General features: G+C 41.0%; 2 long non-coding RNA genes across 2 annotated transcripts in view; one reads left to right on the top strand and one right to left on the bottom strand.

The window, feature by feature from the left end:
* The window catches only part of LOC106018859 (uncharacterized), a 618314-nt gene that overhangs the window by 189324 nt on the left and 409766 nt on the right, over positions 1 to 19224 (bottom strand). The window lies entirely within an intron of this gene.
* LOC140001989 (uncharacterized) lies at positions 15700 to 17454 on the top strand. The gene is made up of 3 exons (XR_011807824.1): positions 15700 to 15971; positions 16040 to 16242; positions 17315 to 17454. It is a non-coding gene; the product is annotated as an uncharacterized lncRNA (long non-coding RNA).

Raw genomic sequence — 19224 nt, 5'->3', positions numbered from 1 at the left:
GAGCATTACAACAAATATGTTTTCTCTGGGGAAGCCTTCTCAAAATCCTGGATTGAAAACTGCTCCCAAAGTCACATGGATATCACACGTGTAGAAAGCAAGCAGAACAGAAGCACACGCCACAGTCCCTGAATGCCAGTGCTGATCTGCTGCCCCACTCCTCTGGCCTGCCAAGTCTCCTTCTCCCTGTTGTGTGCTGAGGAACTACAGCGCTACCTCCTCCTGCTCCCAGTGCCAACGACTGCTCTGGAAGCGGCCCATGGAATGAAGTGAATCCCTGGGATTTTTTTAGGCTTCAGAATCCTAACATTAATCTTTCAAAATACCAGCCTGGCTTTCCAGACGACGAAGAGCTATCTTCAGGCAGTGTTGGTCCAGCAGAGTCTCTCTGACCTTTGGACTCGCTTCCCCCACAACAGGGACACCCCAGGGCAGACACTAAGGGCAACAACCAGTGATTCAGGATGTCCTCTAGCAGCGATCTTGCACTCCGTAAACAAATGACATTATTAACATGCCCAGTAGAGGCTTGGTTTTGGCTCGTTCTCTCTCTTATTTGAATTAATTTCTAAATAAGACTATTTATGACCTTTATCCAAAGTTGCATTATGCAAGCCAATGCCTGTGCAGGCCAGCGTCTATATTCCAGGGTAGAAGACACCAGGAGCTATGAGGAAGAAAGTAGGTTTCTGCTCCAAAACTAAGCGAAACCAGGAAATGCCTGGAGACAAATAAATCACAATCTCAAGTCAACTGCAATAAGGGAAGGTGGGAGTTTCCACGGCAGGGGAAATGTCCTCTGTGAAGCCTGAAACATTCTCTATGTGGCTCACCCAGAGCAGGTTTCTGCTACTGCTTTTTCTGGCAACCCCCAGATGCAAATGAAAAGAGTTGTAACACGGGCTGGAAAGACTAGGAAGGGCATGCTTGGAACAGCAAAAAACTGTCACAAACGTGACTGTCAGCTTATTCAAGACTTGAATCTTCTCTGGCTTGTTTGCACTGCTGCAATTTCTGTTTCAGCACAGTAGTGAACCACAACATACATAGACCAAGACAGCCACTCCACAGGACATCCAAATACAAATACAGTTATCCAAAACTCTTATAAAATGTGGAGTTTAATGATAAAAGCAATAACAACGGCAGCAGTCCATGCAAGCTAGTCTCTCATGGCCAGAGCCAGGCTTCCAAGTGCAAACAACCCTGCCATCTATAGTTACTGGCTACTTGTCCCCCTCATCCCCAAACACCCAGCAACTGGAAGTTCGATGCAGTGCATTTTTAATGACCTTGCAGTTGCTCTTCCTTCTGTAGCATGGACTACAGCTATAAATTTGGTTATCTCCCTCTAAAATTTGATTTGTTCTCGGTTGAACAGAAGCACAGAATTTCCCAGCTGAGTTGCACATTACGGGAAAAAGTGTTCCCTTTTGGGTTTTTCAGCCTGCCATATTTCAGGTCGCTTGACTCTCTACTCCTCGTGTTGTGCTGCCTTCACAGCCCGTCTTACTTGCTCCATTCTGAGAAAAAAAAAAAAACAAAAACAACATATCATCTGTTTCCACCTGCCATTAATTATTTCTCCCTACACTAACCAGCAACCACTGTAACTCTCCAGTATCCTTACTGTGCTGGAGCGCCTTCTGTTCCCTAAAGCACTGCGATCCATGGGCACGTGAATTCTGATTTCTGTGCAAGTTAATTCTTCCCTATCGAACAGTCTTGCTTTACCATACTCTGCATTACACACTTCCTTTTCTCATCCCAATATTTAGATGCTCAACTGGGTTCTGATTGAGAAGGCCTGACTTTCACAGGAAAAATCCTCTTTGCTTTCTAAAATGCCTCACTGGTAGGCATTGCTCAGCCACTGCCAGTGAGCCCTCTTTAAGCAGAAATAATTCAATAGTTCAAAAGCATTTGTGAATGTCCGAGCTCGTAAATGTTGCTGTGCATGCCTGTAGGTGTTTTACTGGAACAGACACAGGATCTGGCAGGATCGACACCTAAACTGGCAGAGTAAAAAGAGCAACCCACAGAAAGGCATCACTGAATAATTTTAAAAATCACTTGAAAAATGTTTTGTCTATAAGGGCTATTTTATTAATAAAGATGAGAAAATTATGACAGATAAGAGATGCCTAGTGATGAATGATAAAAGTTAATTTTTCTCACTTGATATTGGCATTATCTGGTTCTTTCTTTGCTGATGGAGAGCTTTGATCCACAGGAGAAAATGAAAAAGCCTTGAAGATTACCAGCAGTAGGCCACAGCAGTAGAAGGAAACCCTTACACCTCAGCCCATGTGCGATACTTTCTGCCCACACGCATCACTGAAACAAACAGCCACAGGGGCACAGCCTAACTACACTCAGCAATGAGATGTTTGCATACAATGAACTGAACAGTAGGTGGACTAAAACAAATCCTTTGAGGTAAGGTATAAGCCACAGGAGGTTTAGCTGTGAGTAGGGACAGATCTGTCCTCACAGCCAACGAGAGGTGAAGCCCAGCTCTGGAATCGTGCTCCACACCATGCCCTGGGCTTTTCTCAGAGCACCTGCAGACCTTGTTGGGGTGGCTGGCTGGCGCTCAGAGTTTCCTGAAAACAGGCCAGAGGTGTTCACATGTGAACCCTGAATCGGTGAATCAGCTTTTGTAATGTTATTTTAACCAAAAGACGACGCAAGGGTGAGGTATGTGCTCGTGGGAGGGAAGGAGGGGGGACTGAGGGGGAACAGAAAGAAAAAAAATAATCATTTTAACTGGAAGCCCCGTCTGTCCCTTTTTACTTAGTGACTTAAACACACAGATGACGATAGCTGAGGGATATTAAATGTGAATCCTGCACAGTACATTTTTAGGAGATATAAAAATCCGATGTACTGTAAAATTTATAGCTTCCTCTGCTTCCCCAAAAAAGGGAAAAAAAATCTACTAGTAGAACATATAAATTTTGCTGTGACTCTAAAAGGTGTCATAAAACCTCCCTGCCACAGATACCTACCGTAACACCAACTGTGTTTCTGTAACGTAGATTGGTAATAATTTGGGTTTTGTACATTGGGTGGTAATACTGCGGTGCTTTAGGCAATATGCCTATAATGTCCAACACAACAGAATGCCTGTTGGGTCTCATTTCATGTATATAAATTATATATAATCTGAACAAACACGAATGGTGGGACCCATATATAAACGGTCTTAATATTTCAACACCTACATTTCTTTATGAACCTGGGTGGTTAGAAAGGTGGTTGCAAATGATTATTTCTTTACCAAGTTCACATGGAGTAGTTTGCTCAGTTTAATAATAGTCTATCTTGTTCGGGCTGAACAAACTGGTCCCTGTAGGGAAAAAAAGGGGGGGAGTAATAAATCAATAGCCCAGATGTAATCTTAGGTGTCTAGAATGCAGAGAGGGATTTTGGAGCATAATGGCACTGGTTGTCTATTGTCATTCAGACATGAGCTGCATCAGAAAAGGGCTTGTGGGAACCTGATAAGAGTTGGTCAAAAGTGGGCCATAAATCAAACTCAGGCAGTATTCTGCTGATTTCACACACACGCTCACTGGGAAGAAAAAAAAAAAGAGAAAGAAAGAAAAGGTGATAGATCTGCAATTTACTGCTTATCACATCTGCTAGAAGTTTCATAATACAAAAGCCTGACCTTCAATGAATAAACACTCCAGTTGACTACCTGTTTCTGCCTAGAAAATATGGCACTCTAGTCTCCTAGAGCTCAGAAACGCAGCTATGAAAATGATGTGACATCTCCAGGTTTAACAAGCTTCTTTTTGTTGCTAGCGGTTGAGTAGCTGTCACTTTAGTTACTAGTAGCCACTTTAACTTCAGATGCACAGTGTTTATTGAAAGGAACTAGATCCTTATTCCAAGGCACTAATAGCCGATGGGGAAAAAATAGTTCATAGCACAAGGAGTATGGAAAGAGCAATGCCATGGTTCTTCTACTTACATTTACATTTTGCTTCTGCTTAAAGAGAAAATAAAAAGTAGCAGAAATGATACATTGATTAGAGAGGTCCATGCTGCAAAACAAATACCTCTGCTGGGATTCTGGCCACATAACATCCACAGGTCACTGGTACCACTCATTTACTTCAGCCATCTGTAAGGGCCATTTGTCAATTTTAACCTTGATCCAGACTCATATTTCAAAGCTCTGGCAATAGCCAATTCTTAAACATTGCATATTCATTACTTCAATACCAAATACTTAAACCATTTTTCCAATTTTCGTATGGATTGCCAGATCGATGCGATTTTTATCTGATGTTTATTCACTTGTAGAGGGCTATATACATACAATCCATCCTATTTGCAGTTGCACCTTCCTAATGACTTACTGCAGATAATACCTACAGCTCAAGTCAAGGTCCTGTATTCTGAACAAATTAGGAGGGACTGAATTACCGCATTACAGGAGAGATCCTAATAATGCAAGTCGGCATGCTATCCCTTAGCAACTTCACAAGCTTCACAAATGCTAGCCCACAGAGGACTAAACTGTTCTCCACACCAGTATCACAGGAAGGGCAGGAGAGTATGGATTAAAAGAAAGCAAAAAAAAATAACTGTAGCTTTTCCCAAGTTGCTCACAGCTCATCTTGCCCTGCACCGGTCTGTCAGATTCCCGGCCCCATGGAGGAACAGTTGTCTTGGCTTGAGACATCTTCAGCACAGGTCACTTGCTGCTTCAGAATAATGAGCTAAACACTAAAATGGTGGTGCAAGGCAAAAGGAGGTGTTTACTGCTTGAATTTTGTTATGGTCACTATATTGACTGCTGGGTGAAACCCACCAGTGTAGGTTCAGGGTCCACAGGTAAACACAGGAAGAGGGAAACAAAGGGAATGACTGGGTAGATCATTCATGAAGGTCCCTGTGCAAGTTGAACTAACCATACCGTACAGCCACCACAGGGCTGGCACCAGACGGTCCCAGCACAGCCATTCTTTGCTCACAGAAGGGATCTCACAGCCCCCAGACACACCACAGAAACAAGCTTTATTTTTTCTTGCTCAGCTGCAGCAACTTCAGTGTATTATCATGTCTAACAGCAGCTGTTAGGAGACAAGAAGGATACCAGCACATTTAAAAAACACCATTCCTCTTAACCTGGAAGTAAAATTAATGAAAGCATCTCGGATTTTGATCCTAGTGCAAGTTCCCTGCATGCTTGCTGCTCTACTTGCCACTGCTGTGCAGGCTTCACTGTCGGAGAGGACAACGGTTATCAATCATGTCAGAGCACTTTAACAAGGCAAGCAAGCTACAAACACCTCACAGAATTTATGTCACTGGGGAAGAGTCATTAATTTGGATTTCCAGCTTCCTGCTCAGGCAAAATTAAAAAACAAAATATTGAATATAGAGTCATTTGATTTAACGCACACAAATAGGTAATTGAGTATATATCTGCTGACCTTCCCTAAGAGGAAGGGCATAAATATTCTGGCTTGGTTTTACAAACCAAACAAACTCTTATAATAAGAAAAAAAGCAATTTAATTATTTTATATAAATATATATATATTTGTTCACCTTGATTTGCTAGATTGATTCCTCTGGTAAGAATTATGTTTGGAAGGGGGAAAGGACTTTAATTTGTATAAAGTGCATTCCGGGAATTAACATTCTCCCTGCTGGAAGGAGAAAAACTGTGGCATTAGATTTCATTGGTACTTATAAAAAGAAAAACAAAACCACTTTTTTTTTTAATATATATTCAAGGTTGCAAGTGTGTGTGTGGGGGGGATAAGTTAGATTTTGCAGTGCTTTAACATGCAGCTGCGTACCCTTGTTCATCTGCATGTTCTCCATGTACGTGGTTGCACACGAACAGGTCCGTGGCTTTATTCCGACAGCCTAGTGGTAGCAACAGCACGGCTTTGCTAGTATCACTCTAGCACTGCTTTTTTCACATTAAAATTAGCAAATCAAGCCATTCTGTTCTACACAGCCAGACTGTAAACTCCTACTCTTCACAAACACCGATTACGTATTCCCAAACCCTTGAAGCCCTATGTCATGCCGAACCCAGACCTTCCTTGGCAGCCTCCTCCCCGGTCTTACGACAACCCCACTCTCCATGAGATGGAATATCTCAGCTCAAGACTCTCAGGACCGCTCCACACCCTGGTTCCCTTGTTCTTCTGAACCACTTCTGCAAGGTTTGGTCCACCTTTCTTCTTCTACAAACCCTGCCTTCAGAAAGCTTCCCAGGAAAATGCAGGGCCTCCTGCAAGGGTCTACTGAAGGACTTTGCCTGCTTTCAAGCCCTTAAAATTACAGTGACTTGCTGAAAAATTCCTTTCCCAAAACAACCAGGATATTCTAATCTTGGCAACTCCCTGACAACTTCATCTGGGGTCTCTTTTTTTGCTAGAACAAGATCTTGACTGCATTTTACTATTCAGCAGCTTGCACTGAATTAAAAGAAAATAAAAATCTACAAGCCATATGGAGGAAACACGGATTAATCGGTGTAGGAAGCTCACGTTATGTGTACGTGCTTATTAGAAAAAGGGTGAATTAGAAACACTGCTTAGCTTAAACAGCTGACTCATGTTGCTACAGAGTGAATAGAGTCAAAAGTACTCGGGGGCTAATGGAAATATGTCCTTCTCCCGGTCCTAAACCTAGAAATATGTACGTATCATCACAACCTTGTGTCCTGCATAAAGCCTCAGCTGAAAGCTAATTGCTCTGAATCTAGGCTGGGGGTTGGCCTGGGCAATCCTGCCTTACAGAAATTCAACCGCCGTCCCTACACGGAGCTGTCTGGGCTCGTGCTATGCCCACCGGAGAGCCTACTTTGAGGCTAAACAAGGAGAAAGAGTGATCAAGAGGTGGAATGACTGTGAAACCCTGAACCGATCACAAAAGGGAGCTTAAGGAGAGCTCTTCCCAGGAGAAAGGAGAGGATAATTAGAGTTTAGTGAGAGTCATTCTCTTCTCTTTCAATGCAACTCATAAGGGATATGTGCTGATTATCAAATAAAAGAGGATAATGCATTGCTGAGAGACTGTACTGTGCAAATATTCATTTGAAAATGTTTACACTACAAATTTAGCTCGTTTCCTGCATATCTATGCACAGATGGTAATTTTCTCAGATTCAGAATTGGTTGAAAAGTGGGGAGAAAATGCTCACAGAAATGCAAACAAATTAAAAGGGACTTCCACCTACTAGCAAATCCAGCACTGTTTTCAAAATCCTCTCTTTTCTTTCTTCTCCAGCTTTCATTCTGTCAAATAATCATCACCCTTACGCACTCCAAGATTTCACAACAGCCAAGCAAAAATACAAACGATTGCAAAGTGTTTTAGAATCTTTTGCTAGAAAAATCTTTTCCTAACTTCTTAAAGCATGGAAAAAACAGAGCATTTTTCCTTACTCCTAAAAATAAAATCTGCTCCTAATTGTTCATTATTTCAATTAGCACATTATACGAAAAGCAGTGCTTACATTATGTAGATCAGTTATTACTTCAGAAAAGAGACTGGAGTGTGAAGAGTGGGTCCCAGCAACAATCAGCTGAGGAGTTAGTTCCCAACCAAATCCATCCAGCAGTTTCAGTTACACCTAGTGGTTTTTGACCTATCTCATCTTAAGCTCACTGAGTGAGTCAGTGGTGAGATGTGCATGGGAAATGTAAACTGTTGGATACTCTTCCTGGCAAAGTCAGACATACTGTAAACAGATTACTCTTACCCAATTACTAATTTAAGACTAATTTGTTTATGTTTTAATTCTTCTGTAATTCGCTCTTCCTGTAGAACAAATAAGATCTGATCTTGCAGTTAACAGCTACATCCTCATATGCATACAAACGTGATGGCAAGGTCACACGAGCTCCACCAGCCACAAGTACTATCCCCCCTTCTCCATCCAAATTACTAGAATAAAAACAAAACTTATTCTACATTTAGGATAAATAATAGAGTTATTTTACATGCCTGGACAACTGTTTCCTGAGAGTGCAGGTGCAGGACCTACTTACGAGCTCTTCTTCATGTCAACAAAGCTTTTAGAGGGGGTACTGAAGGTTATAGCAACACAAAAGAACTTCACTCCAGAGGATGTGAATTTAGAGCTAACATCATGGGAGTTGTCAGCAACACTGACAGCGAAGCTCAGTTCAGGTATACTTTAACTTTGATCATTCCAACTCCTTCCATGCCTCTTACAAAAAAAAGCCAAGAGTGCTGCAGAAAGCAAAGGAAGAAAGAGCATCACTATGGCAGAGAAGGCGTAATCACAGACTGAAAAGGGCCTTTTCTGCAGAATAACAAACTGTAGTTTCCACTCTGCACTCCTCAAGCATCCTGCACTCATTTCAGGTCCTCCAGTGAAAGGATGTGGCAAAAATGTTATTGCTGAGTTAGGACAAACAGCCTTACCAGCAGGACAGCGTGCTTTGGAGGTCAGCACCGTGATGCTTTGAAAGTCCTTCTCGCAGACTTCAAGGAATAAAATCCATGCAGAAAGACTTTACTTGAGCAGCAGCCCTCATTTCCGCCATGTAAAACATTTCACAGCTTGTCTCATTATAGCATTTGTAAAAACACTGTCTGAGAGCAGTGGTGCATAAATGAATTATTTAAGTTTTGCAGCAAATCACCCTGATCTTGTGTGCAGCTTCTTAATGCACTCTAAGTGAGCCCTAGGAGGCAAATCATAGCAGACAAGGGGTGTAATGTAAACCAAGTTTTATTAGCCACGAAAAGCTACACTACAACATTTATTAAGTATCAAAGACAGTGCATTTAAATAAGTTGGATTTGGTAAATAATAGCCAACGCTGCATCTATCTTCCCTAGTTCCAAAGGCTTTTTATTTTTTTATTTTAGACCAACGGCAACAAAAGCAGCTGTTTATTTTCTTGTCAGTTCTGCTAATATAACGGGTCCTCTCTATTTTGCAAATAGTAATTTTCAGCAAATTACCATGTGTCACAAACAGTCTGCAGCTCCCCAGCCTTCTTACTTTGCAGAGAAGGAAAAGTGCATTAGTGTGTTATCATCTAGCCCTTATCAGAGCCAGCTCTGTGGTCCCTGCTGCCCTCAGCAGCCTGGGAAACACGCACAGCCCCCAGCTCGCTGCGTCGCGCTCTGTAAGCAGGCCCAAAACACCCTCCTCCTATTTGCCTATTTTAGGCAGCTGCTTCTTGTGCTGCTAACACGGAGCAGCCCTTCAGAAACAAAAACAACTTCTGCAAGAGCTGCCTTTTCAATGTGGTATGCAATTCAAAAGGCAGCTTAGCAAAGCCTTCCCCCATACCTCTGCCCTTTGCTTACCTCGTTAATTGAATCTCAAGAATAACTTAAGCACTGCTTCACATGCCATACAATTATGACACAAATCATCTTATACCTTTGGCCAAGGAGATAAGTCCAAGTCCAGACAGACAATAACAATAAAAAAAATTAAATATACCAAAGTACTCAATGGGCAGACACTCGCTGATAAATATTTAATGCTCTGATAGCGCAATTTGGGTATTTGTGAAATGCAGCCAGTTGTCCTTTGCGTGAGCATCTCCCTTTCTTTCCCCAGCTTTGGTCTGCTATTGGAGGAAGAAAAAAAAAAGGTAACTTCTCCATGTTCTTCATCCTTCTGAATGGTGATCAAAGGGGTGCTTCAAACCACCCATCCAAACCCACACAAACTCATAACCGTGACATCTGATGTCCCCATCCTTCACATCAAGAGGACTCATCCTTCCATTGTGTGGTACCAAAACAAAAAGCAACACACAAACACTACCCAAGTGGGCAAAGGGATTTCTCTCCTCTCCTTTAAAAAGTCATAAGCTTCCTACTCAAATTCCAGACCCTTGAATCCCAGTCTGAATTAACTGCTTTCTTTTACTTCCTTCTACAAAGCAGACAAAATATCCAGGTGAAGATCCAGTGCCTGAGGAATGCAAGAAAAAGATAGCACTTGGGCACAGAGCCCTGAGAAAAGGGCAACTCGCACCGTCTTCCAGGCAGTGAGACACAGAGCAACCTCTCGGTGTGCAGAGAAACATTTGTGCAAATAAAAGGCTTCTCTCTGTCATCACTTGCACTGAGCATCTCTCACTAAGCTCAGAGCTCCAGAAGTAACTTTTATCCAGAGGTGACCTCCTCTATTCTGCCCTGGTCAGGCCTCACCTGGAGTCCTGTGTCCAGTTCTGGGCTCCCCAGTACAAAAATGACAGGGATCTCCTGGAGAGAGTCCAGCAGAGGGCCACAAAGATGATACGGGGCCTGGAGCATCTTCTTTACGAGGAAAGGCTGAGAGACCTGGGTCTGTTCAGCCTGCAGAAAAGGCTGAGAAGGAATCTCATCAATGTGTATAAATACCTGAACTGTGGGAGACAGAGTGATTTGGCCATCCTCTTTTCAGTGTTTTGCAAGGACAGGACAAGGGGCAATGGTCACAAGATAGACCACAGGAAGTTCCGCACCAACATGCAAAATAATTCCTTCATGGTGAGGGTGTCGGAGCACTGGGACAGGCTGCCCAGGATGTCGCGGAGTCTCCTTCTCTGGAGATATTTAAGGCCCATCTGGACGCCTACCTGGGCAACCTACTCTAGGGAACCTACCTTGGCAGGGGGGTTGGACCTGATGATCTTTCGAGGTCCCTTCCAACCCCTACAGTTCCGTGATTCTGTATCAGTCATCCCAGCATTTTCTGCCCTTCCCAGGGTTCAGCAGCAGAAACAACCATGCTAATTTGGTGAGCAAAAATGGAAGAATTCAGCCTGAAGAATATGCGACACCATTGTTTGCTTTTCCCTTTCCCCTTCCTCCTTTTTCTAGAAGGGACCATTGCATTTCCCTCCGTGTTTGTGCAGGTCTCTCTATCAGTGGCTGCATAAACAGGATAACCAGGCTGCTAATTTAAACTGAAGAAAGCTATAGTCTTTTTCTAACTGGAAACATCCTACCATTTTTCCTTAGAAGAAGTTCTTTGTTTTTGCACTGACCTTTTTCCCCAACTTGCTTTTTTTTTTTTTTTTTTTTTTTCCAATTTAATAAAAACAGCCCAGTTTTGAACCAAGACAACCTTTTTTTTTTTTTTTTCAGAAAATATGAACTATTTTCTTGTGATATGAATTGATTGTAGCTATAATGGGGGCTGCTGGACAAAGACTTAATACAATTACACATTGCACAGTAAAAGCAGCAGATAAGTAGGCCTTCTCTGCAGCAGGACACAACAGATGTTTCAGAGGAATGAGCAAGTTTCGCTTACAGTCCAGATGTGTAATATATACAGAGAGAGCAATGGGAACCCAAAGGAAAAATGATGCCACTTATAGCCGTCCATGAAGAGATTATTTTCCTATAGAAAGGAGCAATCAAACAGTTGTCCAACTACTTAAAGCAAGAGATGTTCATCTTTCAGCCATCAGCATTTGAAGAGGTGCTGCTGAAACCAGCCTGGAAATCCAACAGCAGCGTCACAGGGCGTATTGGTCAGGGCTGCATTTCGCTACGAGCCTAGCTCTTGCTTTCCATACCTCCTTGTAGTCCCTGCAACATCCTCACCACCAGGAAAACTAAACCTAACCAACCACACTACTGCTGCACGGACACAACATATACTTCCAGAAAACGTCTAGGATTTTTCCCCCCCTCTGTGTTTTCTATTACTCTGCATTTATATTCTTACTCCTTATGTTAAGAGCTGTTCCTATCAATTACAATGTATGCAATACTTAACGCTCAAATATTCAGCATTCCGAAGTTCAGAAGAAAAGTTCATTACCAAAGGAAAGTATAAACAAGGAGGTGATAAAACGGTCATCATAAAATATGGTAATAATCCCTTCAATGGCATATCTTGCTGTTGTAATTAACTAGTAATACATTCCTCCCATGTTTCATATAGAGTTTTACTGCCTTAATATATAACTGGGGCTCTTTAGCAGAATCAGCACAACTCAATCATCATTCTCCTTCTCCATCTAGTATGACCAAGATTCATTCTTTGGAGAAGTATTTTTAGTTCATAACTTATTAATCCATCATGCTATGATCAGTTATCAGGAGAATATCCAAATTACACTGCCACATTCAAGACGTAAGTGCTGTGTCATTTATTGTGCATGCTTGCTGATAACACAGCCTTAATAGTGCAGCGAGTCAATAGATATATTTGTTTGATAGTTAAGTCCGCATTTTCCAAACAACTATGAAGACTGCATTGTAGCTATGTTTTATAAGCAATTTCTCCCTTTCTTCACCATTCTTGTTTGTAGAAAATCTGATAGTTAGTATTGATTGACTTTTTTTTTTTTTTTTAAAGTGAGCATGAGTAATCACGTCACATTGAGTTACATTTTCTAAGTGTTCCTAAAAATATTCTATTATCCTGATTATTGATCAAGGCAATGTGTTTGGTTTATAAATTTAAGTTCTCGTAACAGAGACTGTTTCAGGAAGGCCCAGCAGCAGCAGCTTCACAAACCCTGGTCAAGAATACTTCCAATAAAAAAAAAAAAAGTTAAGTGAAAACAAACAAACAAAAAAACCACGTCATTTGAATCTTTAGACAAATTACTTTTCTCTAAGATCAAATCAGTTCCCAGTGAAATCCTCCTCAGGGAGGACGAGAAGTTAGGCCTGGAGAGATAAACTGCTGCAAGTCATTTTCTCAGTGATTTTAGGAGCCTAGTTTTTGCAGCGTTCAGCTCAAAAGACATCTCAGAAAGCCAATAAGCAGCTACTCCATAAAGCTTTTGAAATCTTGTTCCTTTAAGTTGCCTTCCTCTGATCTCCTAAAACCCTGAGAAGCAAAATGAAATTAACTAGTCATGGCTGAAAAGTATGGGGGGGAGACATCCTTCAAATTTGCTTAATTTTACTACAAATTTTGCTCTTTATATGTTGGACACAGTCTCAAAACCAGCTGTATTTCACAAATACCCAAGCCTCAAGATTATCTCTGAAAACATTGGACTTGGCAGTGAGGAACTCTCTCTCTTAACATTATCCAAAATGAAAGAAGTTTGACCCCATGCAAATGCAGTGATCCTTTCTGGATCTGATTCTGGTCTTCCGTGTCAAAGTTAGAATTTTAGCTGCCTGCTGTTTCTGCAAGCACAGGGATTATACACAGCATCCCTAATACAGATCGTCTGACATTAGTTTATTTTAAATTCAGATTTGGGTGTTTTAATTTTATTTTTATTTTTTAAGGCAGAAAAAATATTGACGTGGAAGCTGGGAGGTATCACATGAATTGGCCAGCTCATCACACTAACTAAAATCCATGAGAACTGGGGCTACAGACATCTCAAAATAAATGCACGGCTCTCCACACTACTCTGCTTTTCTCATGCTTAAAAATATTCTTCCAACCACTTAACTGTTTCATGCTTTGAAATAAAAGCTTGAAATTTGTCAGCAGCTGCTCTGGCATTAAATAAATGCCTTTTGGTACTTCATAAAAAGTTACCTACAGTTGGTCAACTTAAAAGCCTTTAGGGAAAAATAATAAAATCAGTTCACACCTAATCAGAAAATATTTCTTTGACTTCAGCAGCTAAATTCTCTCCTGCCTGCATCTCCAGTGGGTTGGCTTCTGTCTGAAGTCAAAGAGACAAAGCAGGGCTTTCCTTAAAATTTCTTCTTCAGGTGCCAGGCAGGGAAGTGAGAAAATGAAAATGTCTCCTGCGATCTCAAGGGTCTCCTCCTCACCATTCCCATTGCACTGGCTACATACACTTCACGTGCTTCACCAGTGAACACAAGTTCCATAAATAACATCCACTTTCTTTACATAATCCTGACTTATTCCCAGAATGAGTCTAGGTTGTATCCTGAACACAAAAAGCACAGAAGAAATATAATGACTTTAAGAGAGGATCACCAAGCAAGGAAGACTTACCCTGAACTTCACCATACTGGCAGAGAAACCATATTTGATATAATTTTGGCAACCAGACCCCAAGAAAGGTCACAACAGTGTAAAGTAGCTATGTAACTGCATAACTGCATGTATTTCTAAGAATGCTCATGGAACTCCAGTAGACAGCACAATCCATTTAATAAACCACCATCATTGTCCTGTTCTTGAATTTTCAGAGCTCTTGCTCACTCAACTCAGCTCTTATTTCAGTATTTAAGATTTCCACTGACTTCAGTTGCAGAGGTCTTATGTCAGTGATGCACATTCTGAAAATCCCACTGGCAACACAACCAAGGGCTGCAGCGTTAGAAATACTGCAAATGGAATATTTCTACTAACACTGGTAGTGGCTATCCAATCTATTTCAGCTTATGTCACCATACTGCAAATGTATTGCAGGATAATGAAAACTGTCTGGTGTAAGAAAATGTCATTAAACAGTCTAATTTTGTCACTCAGCTTGTCCAAAGTAAACAAGGGGAAGCTCAGCCCAGCTTAGTGCTCCACAAAGCAGTTTCCATTTCAAAAGAAAAAAAATACACGTGAAAATTCAGTACTGCAAGTACTCCCTGAATGTACAAATCCTCAAATTAACGTTATGAAATATTTGTATATTTACTAAAATATTTTAAAATAATATATCTAATATGAAATACTGACGTGTTTATATTTCATAAAGAAATTGCTATTAGCATATGGATACATGCTGAAAAATCCTAAAGATATACTAATAAGGGCATGCACGTCCAATTTATAGCCAATGTCCGAGAAACTGTATATACAAAACCTTTTCAGAGTAGATGCAACGGAATTAGTACATCAATAGCTGTGTGCATTAATGCAGAATAGAAAGTGTTAAGGTGTAAATGCTTGCGGGATTACTCACATTCTTAAAAAACTTAAAAGTTGAGGGTCTAAGTTCTCTTGCAAAGCAAAACAGAAATCCTTCTTTTAAAATAAATAATCTTGCCAATGAGTTCACCACATTTCAGAAAATCTCATCTAATGATTCCAAGTCCTTCTGCAGAAATGGTATTTGGAGATATTCGTTAAGTATTTCAGGAAAGAATTTCATGAATGGCCTTCATAAAAATGAAGGAGAACAACACACTTCCTCAGCCACACAACTACTGGTCTCAATCTGTCCTTTACGTGGTGGGTTTCATCACATTTTTTTTAAAAAAAGGATTATTTTAAAGAACAACTGTTGGGCTGTTTAATCTCCTACTTTTTGTTGCTGCACAACTTGTCTGTGTGTGCAGTCACACACTGACTATTGCTGGCGATTTGGGATTTTTAAGCCTACAAGGAGTGTATGGAGGGGAAGGCTGGAGGTTTTTTTTTTTTTTTTTTTTTTGAGTCTGGTTTGTTTTATTACAGTTCTGTGGAACTTAGTTCATTTATATGGTACTTCCTATAAAAATCTCAAGTTACTTGTTTGCAGTGCTAAGGGAAAAGAGAAGATAGAAAGAATCTGATTTGAAAATACTTAGAAATAATACGTAAAATTCTCAAATAGACTTCAAAAATGCAGTTGATTTTTATATGGATTTCAGCATACCTTTTCACATGTCTAACTCTTATTTTTACTCTGAGAAAAGGGAAAGGGAATTTTCTTTTATGTGCATTTGAAATAGCGATTAAACCTGCTGTTGTGGCTCCAAGTATTTTGACATCTCTATACTGATGCTAATTGTGGCTGCATTACAGGTGCAAAAAACAATTCTAAATTACTTCTTTGGTGGGGCTTCACCTGGAGTTAAGACCAAGCTGTCTTTGGAACAAGAAGCAACTGTGACCTCATTATTTCCTGGTGTTCGGAACTGTTAGCCAACTTCCTGTGTCAACCACACCTATGTCAACTCACGCAACTCAAATTAAGCAAATTGAGTTATTCCAGATTTACATTACTATAACTTAAAGAAGATGGCCTTTCAATGACTTTTACAGGCTTCACTGGAACGTGGATATATCATGTTTACAGGAATCTGATGTTTTCATGGCTAAAGAACAGGAACAATGAGGAACAAAAGGTATGCATGAGAAATCATGCTTCAAATATGTTCTACTGAGATTTTCTTATTTATTTTTATTTTTTAAGTCTACAGCCTCAGGGAACTACGTAGAGTTAATATTCTCATGGTATTCAAGTTCCGGGCCAGTAGAAAAATGGTGGACCGACAAGTATCACCTTGAAGAATCCCCTGAAATTCTCCAAGATATGAAACCCACCAGACAGAGGACACATGCATGATGTCAATTGTAATGACCATCAGGAAGACAGCACTAGGAATTCCAAGGCAAGTAAGTGTAAGTTCATTAGTTAGATTGCAAAAGATCAGGGTTGATGAAGTGATCTTTAAGGAGAAAACAAGAAACTTCAAGTTTCTCCAAGAAAAAAAAGAACTTCAGATTTCCTTTAATATCCACTGGAAAGCACAACATTCTAATGGTCTGAGGGATAGACCATTGATTTAGTGTCACACAACAAGCATAAGTCTTTAACCTCTGTGACTCTTTAAAAGAGAGAAAAAAAATGTTTTCCCAGAAGTGATATCTCCAAAAATTATTATTCTGGTAGCTCTTGCTTGTAATTAGACTGGAACCCAGACAAGAAGTGACAAAAATGACAAAGAAAAAAATTAAGAACAAACATACACATGCACTCTCTTTTCAAAGCAAAGTTTCTCAAGGGAAATATTCCCCATAGATTAAATTCAACACTTGGAGAAGTTTCAGCCTACATCTTAAACAAGTATTTTCAACCTTCATTTGCTTAGCTTGCCATTTGGGAGAGCAGGATGCATCCTTAAAAGAAGGAAACAGACTATGAGACAGGTCATGTGTACAATTAGCTTGCTAAGAATAAATGTTGGCTTGTGCGGAAGACCCACACGATATACTATTTAAGTCTTTTGGACAGAGGTGAATTCCATGCCTAGTGAGTTTATTCCCTGTACTGAGCACTGGAGCCATATCAAATACAATTAGCTTCACTGTAACTCAGTGGAACTCATTACGACTAGATATCACTGAGGCCAAGGTCTTGGCTGGAATCAAACAATAACGGGGGATTTATATGGTTATGGAGACCATCTATAGTTACATTAGACAGGATTAAAAAACCCACACACATTTTTAAGAACATAAATCTCCTGGTTTTAAGGTATAAGCCAACTTTTCTCTGAGAAGTTGGGAAGTAACTTTCCTTCTAAGTAGGTTACTCTGTAGTGGTGAGAGAGATCTTCCCCATCTCTAACCACGGAAAAGTGCCTTGTCTAACCAATTATGATCATACAGGCCACCTTCATAGAGAAATGGACATCTCATATGATGAACTGTCCAGCACAGGTACTTCTTTCTTCTCCTGACACAGGATAGACCCTGCACAATGGGATTTTACTTCCTCTAGAAGAATACAAGCTAAATGCCACCTGTCTTTACTGGACCTACAACACTTCAGCAGTTCCAACAGCTCCCTTTGTAGATCAGTATTAAAAATACATGAAGTATTTTACATACAGCAGTAAATTGGATCTGTGTTAATATTCCAAACATCCAGAAGTTACTTAGTTCAATGCAGAAGCTAGAAAAAATTCAAAAGAAAACCAAGGCGTTAACTGTAAGGGCATCAGGCTACAGAGAACCTCTGGAAGAGGCAGCACTGCTAGATGCCTTTCTTACAGCTGAAACCTCAGCTCAATGCAGGTTGTTGAGCTTGTCAGATAAATTATTGGCTGGAAGTCTTACACCCTGTGCTAGGCAGTAGAGCAAACTAGATGATGCTAATGGTGCCTGCAGGCCTTGCAATCTGTGAGCTAACAATTCTCCACATGCACCAAGAGGCTGAAATTCTCAATTGCTGTCCCGGCTTCTTGCTTCATCTTACAGAATTTCACCACAGAAGGATAGAAATACAAGCAGGGGAGGGGGCAAAAGGGAGAGTAGAAAGAAGGCAAGAAGAGGGGGTTACATACCGAGGTGACCTTTGGTGTGCTGTGGGAGCATGCCTACTAAGAGAGCCATGGGGATGCCAAGAGAAAGGACAGACTCCATGGGGTCTGTCTGGTAAAATCCATGCCTGAGTTTCACCACGGCAACTGAAGGGAAAGCTCGGCCTAATTTCCACAGTCAATATGTGTGCAGGTGTGCTAAAGCGAGAGATCTCTGCTGCACGACACTAGTGACACAACCATAAAAAAAAAAAAAGGAAAAAAAAAAGGAGAGGAAAAATCAATAATAGCTGGACATTCATTTAAACAAATGCATCATCCCATAAACAGAGCAGCAGCTTTCAAATGTAAACAAGAAAAGGTGAACTTTGTTCACATTATGTCTCCAGCTGTTTTGTGTTTCAAGACTGTGCGCCACAGCTGGGCTGATGAGCTCTGAATCCTGGGAAAAGGGGAAATATTTAACCTAACTTAAACAGAAAGAAGCAAGCCTCAATGGTGAGAGATAACAGGTGGGAGTCGTGCTCTGCTGCTGTGCCTGGAGGGTAAAATCTGGCATGCAGAGGTAGCTTCAGAACAAAAGTCATCACAACTGCTGTTTGCTGTTCTCCTCAAGTCCTTCCCTATTTATTCAGCATCACTGACAGCACCCTAGCAACATTAGTTTAAGTCACCGTCAATTGTTATAAAATTAGCTCAGGGTCCTGAAGCCAGGGCAAGATGTGGGTGACATTATCTGCATGTCTTCGTGCAGAATAGATGGCTAAAAATGCGCAAGCCTCCCTGCTTCTGCTAGCATACTGCGATGGCTGCAGCAAACCCTGGGTTAGTTGTTCCCAGCCCCCAAACCAAAGAGCCACTACCAGAACAAACACAGAAGTTTACAAGCTATCCCCATCCAAACTTGCAGGACAGCAGTGTTAACATGAATCACGTTCAGATTTCTTAGCATGGGGGGAAAATCTGACACAGACCCTCTGTCTCTTAGTCCTGTTGCTGCTTTCTCTATCTCTAGCCTGCTTTAAAGAGAGGCTTTGAAGATTGCAATGGGGCTGTGGATCTGGGTCTTGAGCTTCCTTCTGAGGCACTGAAGTCAAATCCAGTATCAGCTGAGTAACAGTGCACATTAAAATCTCGTGCTCAGCTCAGGCTCTCCCTCGAGCATGTAGGGCACACCTCACCTCGTGTATCATCAGCGCATAACGTGCAAATCTCACTCCACTGCAGTTCCAAGGTGCTTGCCAGCATGGATTTGCAACTACCAAATGGAACAGGACAACTACCTGCAAAGCAAAAACATTTCAACCAACGCAGCCTCAGTCCAGCATTGAGC

This window comes from Anas platyrhynchos, chromosome 3 (genome assembly GCF_047663525.1).
Source record: "Anas platyrhynchos isolate ZD024472 breed Pekin duck chromosome 3, IASCAAS_PekinDuck_T2T, whole genome shotgun sequence".
In the NCBI taxonomy this organism is placed as follows: Eukaryota; Metazoa; Chordata; class Aves; order Anseriformes; family Anatidae; genus Anas; species Anas platyrhynchos.
The sequence above is the reverse complement of the archived record's forward strand: the minus strand, read 5'-3'. Positions and strand labels throughout refer to the sequence as shown.